Source organism: Ochotona princeps, chromosome 22 (genome assembly GCF_030435755.1).
Source record: "Ochotona princeps isolate mOchPri1 chromosome 22, mOchPri1.hap1, whole genome shotgun sequence".
Lineage (NCBI taxonomy): Eukaryota > Metazoa > Chordata > Mammalia > Lagomorpha > Ochotonidae > Ochotona > Ochotona princeps.
The window spans coordinates 40,152,660-40,168,055 of record NC_080853.1 but is presented as its reverse complement, the minus strand read 5'-3'; the positions used below and the strand labels follow the sequence as shown (position 1 = coordinate 40,168,055).

The 15,396-nt window shown below is 44.2% G+C and overlaps 1 long non-coding RNA gene across 1 annotated transcript; it reads left to right on the top strand.

Annotated features, from left to right (window-relative positions):
- The first annotated feature begins 1,472 nt into the window (after positions 1-1,472).
- Positions 1,473-8,842, top strand: LOC131483004 (uncharacterized). The gene is made up of 3 exons (XR_009247480.1): positions 1,473-1,666; positions 6,008-6,127; positions 8,783-8,842. It is a non-coding gene; the product is annotated as an uncharacterized LOC131483004 (long non-coding RNA).
- The last annotated feature ends 6,554 nt before the right edge of the window (positions 8,843-15,396 follow it).

The window sequence follows — 15,396 nt, the reverse complement described above, 5'->3', positions numbered from 1 at the left end:
CTAAAATGTGGTTCTGGATTTTTTCCCATCATTTGGATGGTGATGTCCGTAATGAAGCATTGTGTCTGCAGTTACCTACAGCAGTTGGTGAAAACCTGTGATACTAAGAAGCAGAGAAAGTTGACTTAGAAGGGCAGGTATAGGTCTTCCTTCAGAAATCCATTAAAATAAATATTTAAGAATTCAATATTGACATTTCAGTAAATCAACTTTTCATCCTAGATTTTGCTATAAGATGTCATTGTTCTGAATGTGTTTGTTTTGACTTACATAGAGTGAATACAACACATAATATATATCTTTAAATATTTATTTTGTTTTTATTTGAAAATCAGAGTTAGAGAAGGATATCTTGCTTTGCTGGTTCACTCCCCAAAGAGCTGCAGCAGTTCAGGCTGAGCTGATCAGAAGCTAGGAGCCAGAAACTTCTTCAGGGTTTCCCACATGGGTGCAGGGGTCCAAGGCTTTGGGCCATCCTCTGTTGCTTTCCCAGTGTATAAGCAGGGAGCTGGATTTGAAGTGGAGCAGCTAGAACACAAGTGGGCATCTATAGCAGATGCTGGCACTGCAGTGGGAGGCTTAGCTTAACATACCACAGTGCTGGACCCTCTTTTGTTTTTCACATTTCTTACTGAAGTTTGCTGATCTCCGGAATGTAAGAAGGAAATCTGCAAACTCTGACCTTCTAGCAGTTTCCTTCTGAGCAGATGAGCGTTAGGTATAATCTGTTGGTAAGTTAGTTTACACTCTTGGAAGATACTTTTTGAGATCACCTGATCAGACTACTTTTACAGCTGTTTATAACATTGTCATTCAAACTGTCCATCTTTTTTTTTTAAAGATTTATTTTTATTACAAAGTCAGATATACAGAGAGGAGGAGAGACAGAGTGGAAGATCTTCTGTCCGATGATTCACTCCCCAAGTAAGCCGCAACGGGCCGATGAGCACCGAACCAAAGCCAGGAACCAGGAACCTCTTCCAGGTTTCCCATGCAGGTGCAGTGTCCCAAATCCTTGGGTCGTCCTCGAATGCTTTCCCAGGCCACAAGCAGGGAGCTGGATGGAAGTGGAGCTGCTAGGAGTAGAACCAGCGCCCATATGGGATCCCGGCGCATTGAAGGCGAGGACTTTAGCCGCTAGGCCACGCCGCTTGGCCCAAACTGTCCATCTTGAGAAACCTTTCAGTCCATCTTGAGAAACCTGGTTCCTTTTGTTAAAAAGGGAAGACTACAGAAGAAGTATCTCTCATTTAGGTACATAGGGGAGTAAAAAATGCACTGGCTAAAAGTTAACTCTCTTTGAGGGTTTGTGGAGTATTTTTGTTGTTAAACATTGTTTATGTGTTTGAGAGAGTTTCAGAGAAAAGAGGGAGGGGGTATTTTTCAGTTGCTCAGTTACTTCCCAGGTAGCTACAATGGCTATGGCTGGGCCATATGGAAGCCAGCAGCCAGGAACTCCCATCTGTTATTTCCCTGTGGGTGGCAGGGCCCACGCACTCAGCCATCCTCCATTGCTCTTTCAGGTGTGTTAGCAAGGAGCTGGATTGGAAGTTGAGCAGCTGGGATTTCAACAGGTGTCCATTTGGAATGCCACTGTCGCTTGTAGTTGGCTTAACCTGCTTCACCGCAGTGCTGGCCCTTATGGGATCTTCTGCATGTTTTGAGAGTCCCCATGAACATGGTTTATTTTTCCTTCTGAGAACATTTCCAATACAGATAAAAGGCAGGTCAGTGTGTTGCGTTAGCTTAGTTTGTACTGTAAAGGAACTGGTTCCCTAAATGTAGTTGTGAGATTGCTGCTTTCCTTTCACTGTGATGTGGAATTGAGGCACATTAAGCACATTTTAAATGCACAGTTCATTAATGCTTCACGCATTGCCTGTGTAACCACTACCCAGATGAAGATACAGACAAGTTTTTTTTTTTTTCAAAAATTGAGAGTTCTAGAGAGAGAGGGACAGACAACCAGAGCAGTTTTCATCAGCTTCTTTAGTCCCCAGGTGCCTGCAGCAGCTGGAGCTGAGCTGATCCAAGGCTAGTAGCCTCTTCCAGGTCTCTCATGTTGGTGCAGGATTAAAATAAATTGATTGACTGCTTTCCAAGGCCATAAGCAAGGCACTGGAACGCTGAGCAGCCACATTGTGAATGGAACCACTTATGTGATCCTGGCATATTCAAGGTGAGGATTTAGCTATTGAGCCATGGTGCTGGTCTCCCTCTCTCGACGTCCTTCCCTTAAAATAAAAAAAAAAAAAAATTGTTGATTTTAGAGGCACAGTTACACAAAGAGAATGAGAGAGACCAAGTGAGGTGTTCTGTCCACCGTTTCACTCTCCAGGTGGAGCAGGGCTGGGCCAGTCTGAAGCCATGAGGCTCCCCTTCTTACAGTTCTCCCACAGGAGTGCAGGAGGTCAGGCACTGGGGCCATCCTCCACTGCTTTCCCAGGCACATGTAGCAGGAAGATGGATCAGAAGTGGAGCAAGAGGGCATGGCGTGGTGGCCTAGTGTCTAAAGTCTTCCCTTGACCACGCGGGGATCCCATATGAGTGCCAGTTCTAGTCCCAGCAGCCCTGCTTCCCATCCACCTCCCTGGTTGTGACCTGGGAAAGTAGTCGAGGATGGCCCAAGGCCTTGGAATCCTGTATCCACATGCAAGTACCTCAGGCTCCTTGCTTTGGATTGGCGCAGTTCTGGTGGTTGCAGTGAATTAGGGAGTAAATCATTGGACAGAAGATCTTCCTTTCTGTCTCTGCTCCTCTCTCTCTCTCTCTCTCTCTCTCTCTCTCTCTCTCTCTCTCTCTCTCTATATATATATATATATATATATATATATATATATATATATCTGACTTTACAATAAAAATAAATAAATAAATAAATAAATCTTTTATTTTAAAAATGGAGCAGCAAGTATTTGAACTGGTGCTCATATGGGATGCCAGTACAGCATTTGGCAGCTTCATGTGCTGTGCCACAATGTTTGCCCACTTCCTTGGTTTTAACTTGAATTTTTGTTACTTTAACAACACTTACTACTTCAAATGAAAACCAGCATTCTCCTTTCTCTAATTTGCATTCCTTGAAATATTCGCTTCCTGGTCTTTCAGCTGTTCATGATTCAGTCTTTTGCTTAGTAATGTGATTTGTTTGTGGGTCTGTTCAGGTTTTCTGCAGCTTCATGACTCGGTTCTTCAACATTTTTTCCATTGTTGATTAGCTGTTGTAATTCCTGATAATTCTTCTTGCTTCTGTGGTTTCCACTGTTAGATCTTTTCATCTTTAACTCAGACCATCTCCCTCCCTCCCTCCATCCATCCCTCCCTTCCTTCCTTCTTCTCTCTCTCTGTTTCTTTTTTTTTTTTTTTCTTATTTGGGTTAGTGGTGTATCAGTGTTACTTATTTTTCAATAAATGTGCTCTTCATTGATCTTTTACATTTTTTCCATTTTGTTTATTCTAATTTTTTTCTCCTACTAATTTTGTGGTTTGTGTTGTTTATCTTTTACCTTGATGCCGTTTATCTGATGTCTTTCAGTTTCTTAGTATAAGCACTGACTCTGGTAAATGTCCCTGTTAGCACTGCTGTTGTTGCGTCCCTTCAATTCTGATGCATTGTGTGATCTCCATTTGTTTACAGGAAGCTTTTGATTCTCCTTGATTTCTTCTGTGGCTCTTTGCTTAGGAGCATGTTGCTAAGTCATGTGTGAGATTACATATCTTTTAGAGATTTGTAAGTTGTTAATTTCTAACTGAATTAGATTGTGATCAAAAAAGAGAAGTGATTGGTTTCATCTTTTAAAAATTTATTGAGACTTTTGCTTTATGGCTTAGCAGTGAACCAAGCTAAAGAAAGTTCCATGTACTGATGAAAAGAATGTTTTCTGGAGGTATGGAATGAGTTCTGTAAGATAGCAGTTAGGTTATTTTAGTTCATAATGTAGATTAGCTTTGTTGTTTCTTGGCTGATTTTCTGTTTTGTTTATCTGTCCACTGATGGAAATGAGGTGTCAGAGGGGAGGGGTCCACTCCTTGCTGTCAAACTACATCAGCTCCCGGGGATAGGAGATGGCCTTTTGATGACCCTTAGAGACCCGGATGTGAGGAAGAATCTTCCCAAGGTGTTGCTTGAGTGGTTTGGGCAGTTCTGACACATGGTTAGCTTTATTGCAGCAGGGTTGAGAAGATCTTTTTCAGATATGCTGCCTGACCAAGTCCACCTTAGTGCATCCACAGACCCAGACACTTGCTGCAAGCTTGGCCAGGAGAATGGTCTGTTCTGTTCTGCTTTCCATTTTCTGACATTCCCCATCTGGCCCAGATGAGCTGGCTGCCCTGTCCCCCATGTGCATTGGAGCACACTGTCCAAACATTGCACATGCCTCAGACCTGAGGAGGGATAGTTGATTGAGGTGTTCTGTCCTCCGTCCTCTGTAGTGGTACAAGGTGTCCTCTGCAGGTTCCGGTGGACTGCCATATCCTCCATGGGCACCTGGATATGCTGTCCACTGCTCCGTCTGAGCCTCTGAGGAGGCTCAGCTTTGACACTTGCACTCCATGGTCAGACCATGGAACCTGCACTTCTCTTCGTGGTAACATTCTTGAATGGAGGTTTCTTGTTTTGCTGTTGGGTCTTAGGATCATTTTCCAAAATTCTCCCCTCACCCTGAGATTGATTTATTTGAAAGACAGATTTTGTAGAGAGAAGATTAGAAAGAGGGATATTCAGTCTGCTGGTTCACTCCCCAAATGGCTGCAATGCCAGAGCTGAGCTGATCTGAAGCCTGGAGCCTAGAGCTTTTTCCTGGTCTCCCAAGTGGATACAGAGGCCCAAGGATTTAAGCCATCCTCTGGTGCTTTCCCAGGCAGGGAACTGGTTTGGAATTGATGCAGGTGGGACACGAACCAATACCCATATGGGATGCCGGCATGATAGATGAGGATTAGGATGCCACAACACCATGCCAGCCCCTAAGTGATTAAAAAGGGTTTATATATATATATATATAATATATCACATGAAAACTATATAAACCCTTTTAATCGCATATATATTAAAATATGTATTTTTAAAATATAGTTTTCACCATTTTATCTTGTGATAAGCAAGTGGATTGCTTCATTCTGTCATGCCAGAAGTCATTTTCCATTTTGTCGTTTGTTTTGGTGATTTTGAGGTTTGCAGTGCTGTGCTGTTGTAGTTTTAATGTGCATTTCCAAGCTGAGTAATCTTTTCTGTTTTTGTTGTTTCTGTCATTCTTTCCTCTTTGGTAAAGTGTTTGTACATACCATTTTCTATTTTTAGTTGGGTTGTTTGGTGCTGTTCCATTTGTTTGGTGTAGTCTAAATTCTATTTCTGGTTGCGTAGTGACATGCATATATTCGTCTCACAGCCTGTAACTTACTTTTTTCAACTTAGCAGTGTCTGTGGGAAGAGCTCATATTCATGAAGTCTATTTCACCAGTTTGTCTTGTCATTTATTGGTCTTTTGGTGTCATGTCAGACCACTTGTCAGACCCTCCCTCTCGGTCCTAAAGATTTCACTTGTGTTTCCTCTGGAAGGTTTTTTCATTTTTTTCCCTGAGTAAAAGTTTCATGATTTTTCATTTGACATTTTAAGTGAATGAGCCATTTTAATTTTCTTACAAAGTATTGGTGTGGGAGTTTAAACTGTTTATGGATTTTTCATTTTTTGTTTATGTTCAGGTCCTGCAGTATCATTTATCAAAAAAAGGCTGTCCTTTCCCAGTTGCATTGCGTTTGCAAGTTTATGAAAGGCATGCTTGGGTCATTGTTGGGTACTGTAGTGTTCCATTAGTCTGTTGCAGCTGCTTGGGGAGTGAACCAGCAGACAGAAAATCTTCTTCTTGTCTCTCCTCTGCTCTACCTGTTTTTCCAATAAAAATAAATCTTTAAAAAAAGAGTTTAATTATGATCTTCAGAAAGGAAAAAAAGTTTATTGTATCATTTGATTCTCATTCTGTCACCGTTTCTCTGGTTTCCTTACAGAGCTCTGAGGAACATGAGTGCAGTGAAGAAGTTTCCCATGAAGATGAGGGGTTTCTGGGCATGTCCCCTCTCCTGCCAGCCCATCATGCTATGGAAAGAATGGAAGAGTTTGTTTGTAAGGTAAGATGGCGGTGTCCTCTCATTTCCATGCTGTGTGTTTAGTCATTACCAACCAGAGACCCTAAACAGAGTGAGTTCTTTAGCATTCAGTTTCCTGTGGGAAAAATCTGTGGTAAAATGAGGGCAGGGGAAGTCTTCTGAATTGTCTTAGTAAAGTTTTACAAGTAATTAGTAAAGAAAAAATTTTATTTAGAAGGGAGAGTTACAGGGAGAAAGAGCAAGTGAGAGAGAAGGATTTTATAGTCACCTTATTGTGCGGTAGAACCCAAAACCTCCTGCCACCTAGCAATGCTCCAGTGTCTATGAACCAACCTTTGCCCATCCTTCCCTCCTGACTTGGCCCACTGCTTTTGGTGAGCACAATTATGTTTTTAGCTTTTATGAGATTTCTATTTTTTTAAGTCAACATGTGAGTGAGATCATGTGATGTTTATCTTACCATGCTTTGCTTGATGTTATCACCTATGGTTTAGTCAATGTGTTGTAAATGACAAAATCTCATCCTTTTCTGACTGACTTACATTTCCGTGTTGACATCCCCATTTTCTTTAGACATTCATCAGTACAGGGATCCTTAGGTTGTTTCCATTTCTTGGCTCTTGTGGAGTGCAGGTAGCTTGATGGATGAATTTCATTTCCCTTTGGAATTTTCCCAGTAGTGGAATTGCTAGATCATATGGTAATTCTAGTTTCCAGTTTTTGAGGAACCTCTGTACTGTTTTATGTAGTATCTCATGAACAGTCTGCAAGTATTCCCTTTTGTCTAAAAAAAAAGTATGTAAAGACAGAGTAGGGGACTGGCACTAAGTGATGCCGTTGCCCGGAACAGCTTGCGTCCCATATGGGTGTGGTGTGTATCCTGGCAGTTCCACTTTGGATCCAGCTCTGTTCTGATAGCCTGGGGGAGCAGGAGAGGATGGCCCTATTTTTGGGCTCTTGTACTCAAATGGGAGACCCAGACTCTTTTGGCTTAGGCCTGGTCCAGACCTGGCCATTGGGGCTATTTGGGGAATGAACCAGCATGAACTCTGTGTCTCCCTCCCCCACTCATGTAGCTCTTTCAGCTAGCTAGCTAGATAAATCTTTGTTAAAAAGGAGGGCAAGGGTTCCAGGGAGTATTTCTTCCATCTGCTGGTTCATACTTCAAATAGCTGCAGCATCCGTGTCTACACAGAAGTCAGTGGTCTAGAACTGCATCCTCATCCCCACATGTGTAACAGGGGTCCTCGTGCTTGGGGTCATTTTCCACTACACTCCCAGATATATTAGCAGAACGTTGGACGAAAAGTGAACTCAAGTGGTATAAGATATTGATGGTGGCTTACCGGTAGTGCTACAGTGCCAACCCCTCATCTTTGGTTTTGATAATGGCCAGTTTTACTGAAGTAACGTGATACCTGATTGAGGTTTTGATTTCATCTCCCTGGTTATAAGCAATGTAGATCTGGTGTTATGGTGTTACAGACAAAACCCAAGTCCCAGCTGCTTCATTTCTTTTCTTTTAAGATTTACTTATTTTTATTACAAAGTCAGATATACAGAGAGGAGGAGAGACAAAGAGGAAGATCATCTGTCTGATGTTACACTCCCCAAGTGAACACAACGGCTGGTGCTGTGCCAATCCGAAGCCGGGAACCAGGAACCTCTTCCGGGTCTCCCACACGGGTGCAGGGTCCCAAAGCATTGGGCCGTCCTCGACTGCTTCCCCAGGCCACAAGCAGGGAGCTGGATGGGAAGTGGAGCTGCTGGGATTAGAACTGGCACCCATATGGGATCCTGGGGCGTTCAAGGTAGGACTTTAGTCACTAGGCCACGCCACAGCGCCCAGCTGCTTCATTTCTAACTCAACTCTGTGCTAATGCATCGGGGAAAGCATCAGCATGTGGCCCAAGTGCTCACATGGCGGCCACACACGTGGGAGGCCACGATGGAGTTCATAGTTCCTGGTTTTGATCTGAGCAGAAACTGGTATTGGCAGCCATTTTGGGAGTGAGGCAGCAAATGGATAAGATTTTTCTCTCTCTAACCTTTTAGTCAGGACTGGCTCAAAAGTGGAGCAGCTGGGATGTGAACTGGTGCCCAAAGGGGATGGCACATCACCATGCCAGCCCATGGCTATTATGTTTTAGTCCTTGTAGTTAAGTTATAATTGATTTAGACTACTCTGCATTGGACCAAGGGATGAAAAAGAATCTGAACATGGATACACTTTCCAAGGTTAGCATTCATGGATCCAAGTCGAGTCTCGATTATTATTAATGTCTGACAATTTATAACACGCAAGGTAAAATAATGAGTCAGTCCATTCTGTTGATCACTATTTCAGGAGGATTAGCACAAAAAACAGACAATGAATAGTTCCATACTTCAAAAATCAAATTTGGGACGCGGCACAGTAGCCTAGTGGCTAAAGTTCTCCCCTTGCACATACAAGGATCCCGTATGGGTGCCGGTTCTAATCCTGATGTCCCGACGGCCCTGCTTCCCATATAGCTTCCAGCTTGTGACCTGGGAACTTTTATGAGCATTTGCAGTATGAACCCTCAAATGGCGAAGATAACCCCCTCCACTATTCTGAAAAGTTTTTTAAAAAGTAAACCATGGACCCACCGTGGTAGTCTAGTGTCTAAATTCCTTGTCTTGCCTTGCTTCCAGGCCTGTTTAAAGAGCGCTTCAGAATACACACAGAGACAGGCAACATCTGGACACATCTCTTAAGTATGTATGAACAGTGGGCAATGAATTGTTGATTCAGTTTATTCCTTTTATTTGCATGTCTTTGAAGGGAAGGGCAGAAGCTTTTTGTTGAGATTGATTTATTTTGGGGTTTAGCAGTTAAGGCCCTCACCTTAAACCCACCTGGATCCCATATGGGTGCCATTTCTAATCTTGGTGGCCCCTCTTCCCATCCAGCTCCCTGCTTGTGGCCTGGGAAAACAGTCAAGGACGGCCCAAAGCCTTCAAATTTTAACCTGTGTGGGTGACCCAGAAGAGGCCCCAGGTTTGGATTGGTGCAACTCTGGCCGTTGCGGCTGCTTAGGGAGTGAATCGAAGATGTTCCTCTCTGTCTGTCCTCCTCTCTCTATATATCTGCCTTTTCAAAAAATAAATAAATCTTTTTTAAAAGTTCATGAATAAAATGATTTGAAAAATAACTACAATTTTGTCCAAAAAAACTAAAGTCAATGTGTATGAGAAGTCTGCAGTAAGTTCATGGAAATGTGATTTTTTTTTTTTTATGTTTTATAGATTATTTTTTGTTTAATTTCTAATTATTTACTGAGTCCCTACTGTCCATTGGGTATAGCAATAAGCAAGTTAAGAATTATAGCAGAGTCATAAAGATGAAGTTTACATTTTCTTAATAAAACGACTAGGTCAAAGTACATCATAACTTAAACATTCTTTTTTTTTTAATTATTTATTATTTAACTTCAGTAATTACATTGTATTATGTGACACAGTTACATAGATACTTGGGTTCTCCCCACCCCTCCCCAAACCCTCCCGCCATGGTGGATTCCTCCACCTTGTTGCATAACCGCAGCTCAAGTTCAGTTGAGATTTCCCCATTGCAAGCGTATACCAAACATAGAGTCCAGTATCTTATTGTCCCGTCAAGTTCAACGGCTTCTTAGGTATACCCTCTCTGGTCTGAAGACAGAGCCAGCAGAGTATCATCCCAGTCAATTGAAAGCTCCAACATACCATCAGCAAAAATTTACATCATTATGGAATTAATTGACATAGTAATGAGTAACCAATATGTTAAAAGTAAATGCGAGTTCCCAGCCACCTTCTGTGACCACCTCACCTATACTTCAATTTTAGTTTATACACAACATATAACATTCATAACATAACATGTTATACATAACATCATATCATCTTAAATTAAGGCAAACATGTGGTATTTAACCTTTTGGGATTGGCTCATTTCCCTTAGCATTATGGTTTCCAGTTTGGCCCATTTGGCCACAAAGAACTGCATTTTGTTTTTTTTAATAGCTGAGTAGTATTCCATGGAGTAGATGAACCATAGCTTTCTTATCCAATCCTCTGTTGATGGGCATTTTGGTTGTTTCCATGTTTTTGCAATTACTGATTGTGCTGCTATGAACATAGGAAATTTTTAAGCCAAGCAGTTTTCACACATTATTCCACATTCCACAAATGTTTGAAACCAGTATGATTCATCACAGAAATGTCATTTATTGTATTTTTTTGTTTGGTTTTTTTCATTTATTAATTTAAAGTTGGATCGTTTTGAGATATTTGTTACTATCATCTGCACTGCTATGAAGATTGCTTTAGATGTGCATGGTTGTACCTAAACATTTCCTTTGGTTTGTGTGGTGCTTTGAATATGTGCAGCATGGGAATGCTGCTGTGGTGCAATGGGTGAGACCCTGGCTCACACCACCAGCATTCATTTGAGTGCCAGTTTGAGTCCCAGCTGCCTCACTTCCTTTCAGGCTCCCAGCTGGGGAGCCTGAATCCCTTGCACCTGTGTGGGTAACCCAGAAAAAACGCCTGGCTCATTTGGACAGTGAATGAGTCAGGAGTGAAGAGAAGTCATCTTTTGTTTTCTGTCTCTATTTTTCTCTCTGTATTTTTAAAACACATACTTATATTCATGCTTTCTACTTTTAATTTTCCCATAAGTTCTATCTGGTTTTAAAAGATTGATTTTTATTGGAAAGGCAGATGTACAGAGAGGAGGAGAGACAGAGAGGAAGATCTTCTGTCCGGTAAGTCAGTCCCTAAATGGCTGCAATTTCTGGTGCAGGAACCTCTTTCTGGGTCTCCCACATGGGTTGCAGGGTCCCAAGGTTTTGAGTCATCCTTGACTGCTTTCCCAGGCCAGAAGCAGGAAGCTGGATGGGAAGTGGAGCTGCCAGGATTAGAACCGGCACCCATATGGGATCCAGGTGGGTTCAAGGTGAGGACTTTAACCATTACGCTATCATCTAGGCCCAGTTCTATCTATTATAAATTGCCTTTGACCATGTGCATGACTCCACTGAATCTATTCCCGGAGTCAAAGTTACTTTCCTCTCTCATTCCATATTGACAGGCAAATGTTTGGCCACTGTATTATTTGATTTTACATAACAGTTGAAAGCATTGAGTGTTTTTAGCCTGTTCTCCATAATGCTATATTGTTGTGGTATTCTCCATAATTTTCTACTCGAAACAATTTTTTTCACTGTGTACTGAAATCTCACCTATTTGAAAGAACATTTTTTTTTCCTCCAAATATCGTCTTGATTGCCAGACTGATCATTAGTTTGGTAAGGATTTTTCTTGACTTAGCATCTGCTCCCTCTATTATTTTTCAAATTTAGTTGTAATAGCAGTTGATGCCTCCGCAATACAAGTTTGTAATCTGGATATCTCTCTTGGCCCCATTTAATCCTATCATAATCTCCACTATTATGCCACAGAATGTCACACTTCACCATTGCTAACACCCCGTCACACACACAATAATAAACATGTTCTTGGTTTTTTCTATGAACTATAATGAAATTCTGCATCAGTGTGTAACCTGATATGAAATAAAAGTGTTTTAAATTTTTTTCCTTGCCTTGATGCACCAATGCATATATCTATGCATTTCTACATATTAAGTATTTCCAACTATTTTCCCTTAATTATTTCTGCAGTGATGCTAGTTTGGACAGCTGTTGTCATCAACTTTAGTTTCTGCCATCTTCCCAAAACCACTTTCAAGTCTACGCTAGTTCTTTTGTCAAAATTCATTCACTATTAATACTTCTTCCTCTCACTCTAAATTCTCAAGGAATTTCTTTTGGTTTTAAGTGAGACCTGCCATTTTTTTCGTGTGATAGTAATTCTTTCAGGGAGGTAGACATTAGTCAAATGGTGGAGATACTGCCTTTCACACCTTCATACCATGGTGGAGTGCCTGGCTCTATTCCCAAACCTGGCTTTCTGATCATGCTCAACCTGGAAGCCTAAAGGTGATAGCTCACACAGTTTATTCCATGCCAGCCACATGGGAGAAGTGAATTGAGCTCCTGGCTCCTAGTGTCTGATGAAGCCTGTGGTAGTGTAGGTACTTTCATTCCTTGACAGAATAGCCTGTGCATCTCTCCCCTAGTGCCGCCAGAGCCCAGTGCAAGGAGGAGCCCCAGGCCCCATCCTGCTGCACAGAGCTTCCCTGGGCCATGCAGAGGAAGCACAGCAGGGTGCCGTAGGGTCAGGGAGGAAGAAGAAAAGGGTCCCTGAGGGCAGGGCGTCGGCAGAGGAATCCTGCGTGGTGCTGACGAGGAGGGATTGGCCGCACAGTCACTTCCTGCGAGGTGCTGCGGTCACGCACCCTCAGTCAGCAAAGCAGCAGCAGAGGAAGAGGACGCGCTGCTGGACTCTCCTGAATGGAACGGTTCTGCTGCCAGAAGATGTGCTGCGGGCCCCGTGAGTGGACGTGACAGGGCTCGTGGACTCCAGCTAGCCCTCGTCCGACCTGCTGTCCACCTGTACCCCGCCTGGGGAGGGCCTCAAGGTGGCTGCCATGGTGGACGTGGGGCCCGTGGTGCACAAGGTGGAGTTGGTGCCGACCCCAAAGTGCCTGGTATTTGAGCCTGCTGGGAGGAGTCCACAGACGCAAAAGGACATCTGCAAGATAAGAACCCCCAAAGTACAGGGGTCCGGGAAGGGGAGGCGGTGGCTTGGCCCTAGCACATGTCCAGGAGTGCAGGTGGCGGCTTGTCCTTGGGTGCGGGGTCCAGCTGGGGAGGGGGCAGCTTGGCCATCAGAAGGGGTGTAGTAGGGGAGGTGGGGCTTGCCTTCATTCGGGGCTCACTAGGGTAGGCGGCAGCTTAGCCCTAAGTGTGGGTTCCTGGAGGCCAGGTGAAGGTTTGGTCCTCAGTGTGGGGCGGGGTCAGAAGTGTAGGCAGCTGCTTAGCCGTCAGCACGGGGTCCGGGTAGGGAGGCGATGGCTTGCTTTTGGTGCGTGGTCCAGGAGGGCTGGTCTCAGGTTGGCCCTTGGCACTGGGTCCCAGAGGGCTGGTCTTGGCTTGGTCTTTGGCGCCGGCAGGTGGTGTCTTGGTTATTGGTATGTCTGTGTGCACAGGCTTTACCTTGGGCCTCCATTGGGATCGTTAAGGGCAGCTGGTGGCTTGGCCATCTTCTTTAGGTCTCCGAGGACAAGGGTAGCTTGGTCATCGCACAGGTGCAGGAGGGGAGGTGACCACTTGCCTTCGTGCGGAGTTTGTTTACTAGGGTGGGCCATGGCTTAGCACTCAGTGCGGGTTATAGGAGGCGAGGTTGCAGCTTGGCCATCTGCGTGGGGTCTAGGAGGTGGCTTGTCCCTAGGTGCAGGGTCCAGGGACAGGTGGTGGCTTGGTAGTTGGTGAGTGTTCCTGGAGGGCAGGCCGTGTCTTGGCTCTTTTTGTGTTGTCTGGGAGGGCTGGTGGTAGCTTGGACATTGGCTTGGTTCATGAAAGGCATGAGGTGGCTTGGCCCTAGGTGTGGGTTCCAGGAAGGCAGGCGGGGGCTTGGTGCTCCCTTCAGGGTGGGGACGCACAGGTGGTGGCTTTGGCCTTGGCGTGGGGGCCTTGAGGGCAGGCAGTGTCTTGGCCCTTTGTGTGTTGTTGTCTGGAAGGGTTGGAGTCCTTTGGTGCAGGGACGAGAGGGAAGGCTGGGGCTTGGCACTCAGTGTGGTCTCTGAGTATGGTGGGCAGAGGTGCCTCGGATTCACGCTGTCCTGCAAGGCCTGCTCCATTCTGTCCTCCGGGCTGGTGGTCTGTCTGCCTTCCTTGCTTCCTTCCTTCCTTCCTTCTGTTCATCCGTCCTTCGTTCCTCTCGTAATGCTGTTAAGTGTTGGTGGGGTACAGGGTGGTGTTTGCATGCAGCGCAAGCTCCCCCCAGGCCAAGCTTCGGTGGAAGGTTGAGCTGCAGCTTTTCCCCTCAGGATGGTGTCTGTACTAACCACTGCCACCCTGAGGAATTCTTCCCTGTGGATGAGAAAAGAAGCCCTAGTTTTAAAATTTTGTCTATCTATCTATGTGTTTATTATAGTTTAGGAAGTGTTATTCAATAATGAAATGAAAAAACATACCATTGAATTACTTGTGTAAAAAACAGAGCATGGCAGGTTTCAGAATCGGGATGATTGCAGAGTAACTGGGTTTTTCAAAGGTAATTGTAGTTGTAATCTTTTTACACACACATGTCCCTAAATCTTCAGGTAAGGGAATTAGATTCTTTTACTCCTTGTTGTGGAGGAAGGTCAGGGTGGTGATAATGGTCAACAAGGTTGAGTGACTTGCTCAAGGTCCATAGTGTTTTTCTTGTCCCCTGTACCAGTGCTTTCAAATGATGCTGCTGTGCCAGGGAAGGCTCATTCAAGTTCAGAACCCCTAGGCCTCTGTAAAGGAGTGGAATCAACTTCTGGCTGTGGGAATTTGGAATCTTTTTTTTTTTTTTCTAGCCAGGAGCCTTAATGTAGACTCCAGGACAGGCAGAGAGGACAAGGAGGAGCTAGTTCAGCACCTCTGTAGGATTTCATTTCCTGTTTGCTGAGTTTGAGTTGGAAAGGATGAGCAAGTCTGTGAGGACCTGGTTAGCATGCTCTTAGGAGCCATCCTTGACTCTTCCTCCCCAAATCAGCTGCTGTGACCAGGTGTGAAGCATTGAGGTTTTTCCTAAACTGTAGTTTCATCTGCAGTGTTGCATTTATCCAGTTAGAGATTCACTTCAGTGTTCTTTGCTAATTATGTCTTTATTGTTTTGAAAAGACAAGTGGTACGCTCTTTGTTACATTATTGAAAATAAGTGAACTTTAATACTGGCTGTTTCTTCAATATCCAAGGTGGGATGCAGTTTCTGGCTGCTACATCTGCCATTAAATGTAGGCCACATCAAACTGTTGTGGAGTTGCAGCCAGTGATTGCTCCTTCACTCTCCTTGTATGCTCTTCCCCCCACGTCCTAATTCAGCCAGGATGTTGGGCGCAGATGAGTCCAATTAGTCTTTCTAGCTACAAGCCCAGGTTCTGTTCCATCCCAATGAGTGCCAATTAACTCCTTAGCCCACCACAGTAGGTATTAGCCCCTGCCCACCTATGACTCATGTATCAACTGAGAGGGGACAGTATTGCATGGTTGTATAACCACTCCCCTCACAAGCCCCTTTCAGAGGCCCATGAAGCAGGGGCTCCCTCCCTTTTTGGTCAGATGCTTTCATTACTCTGACACCTCAACTCGGCTGACCCAGGACAGGTAATCCCCCGAGCATGGTCC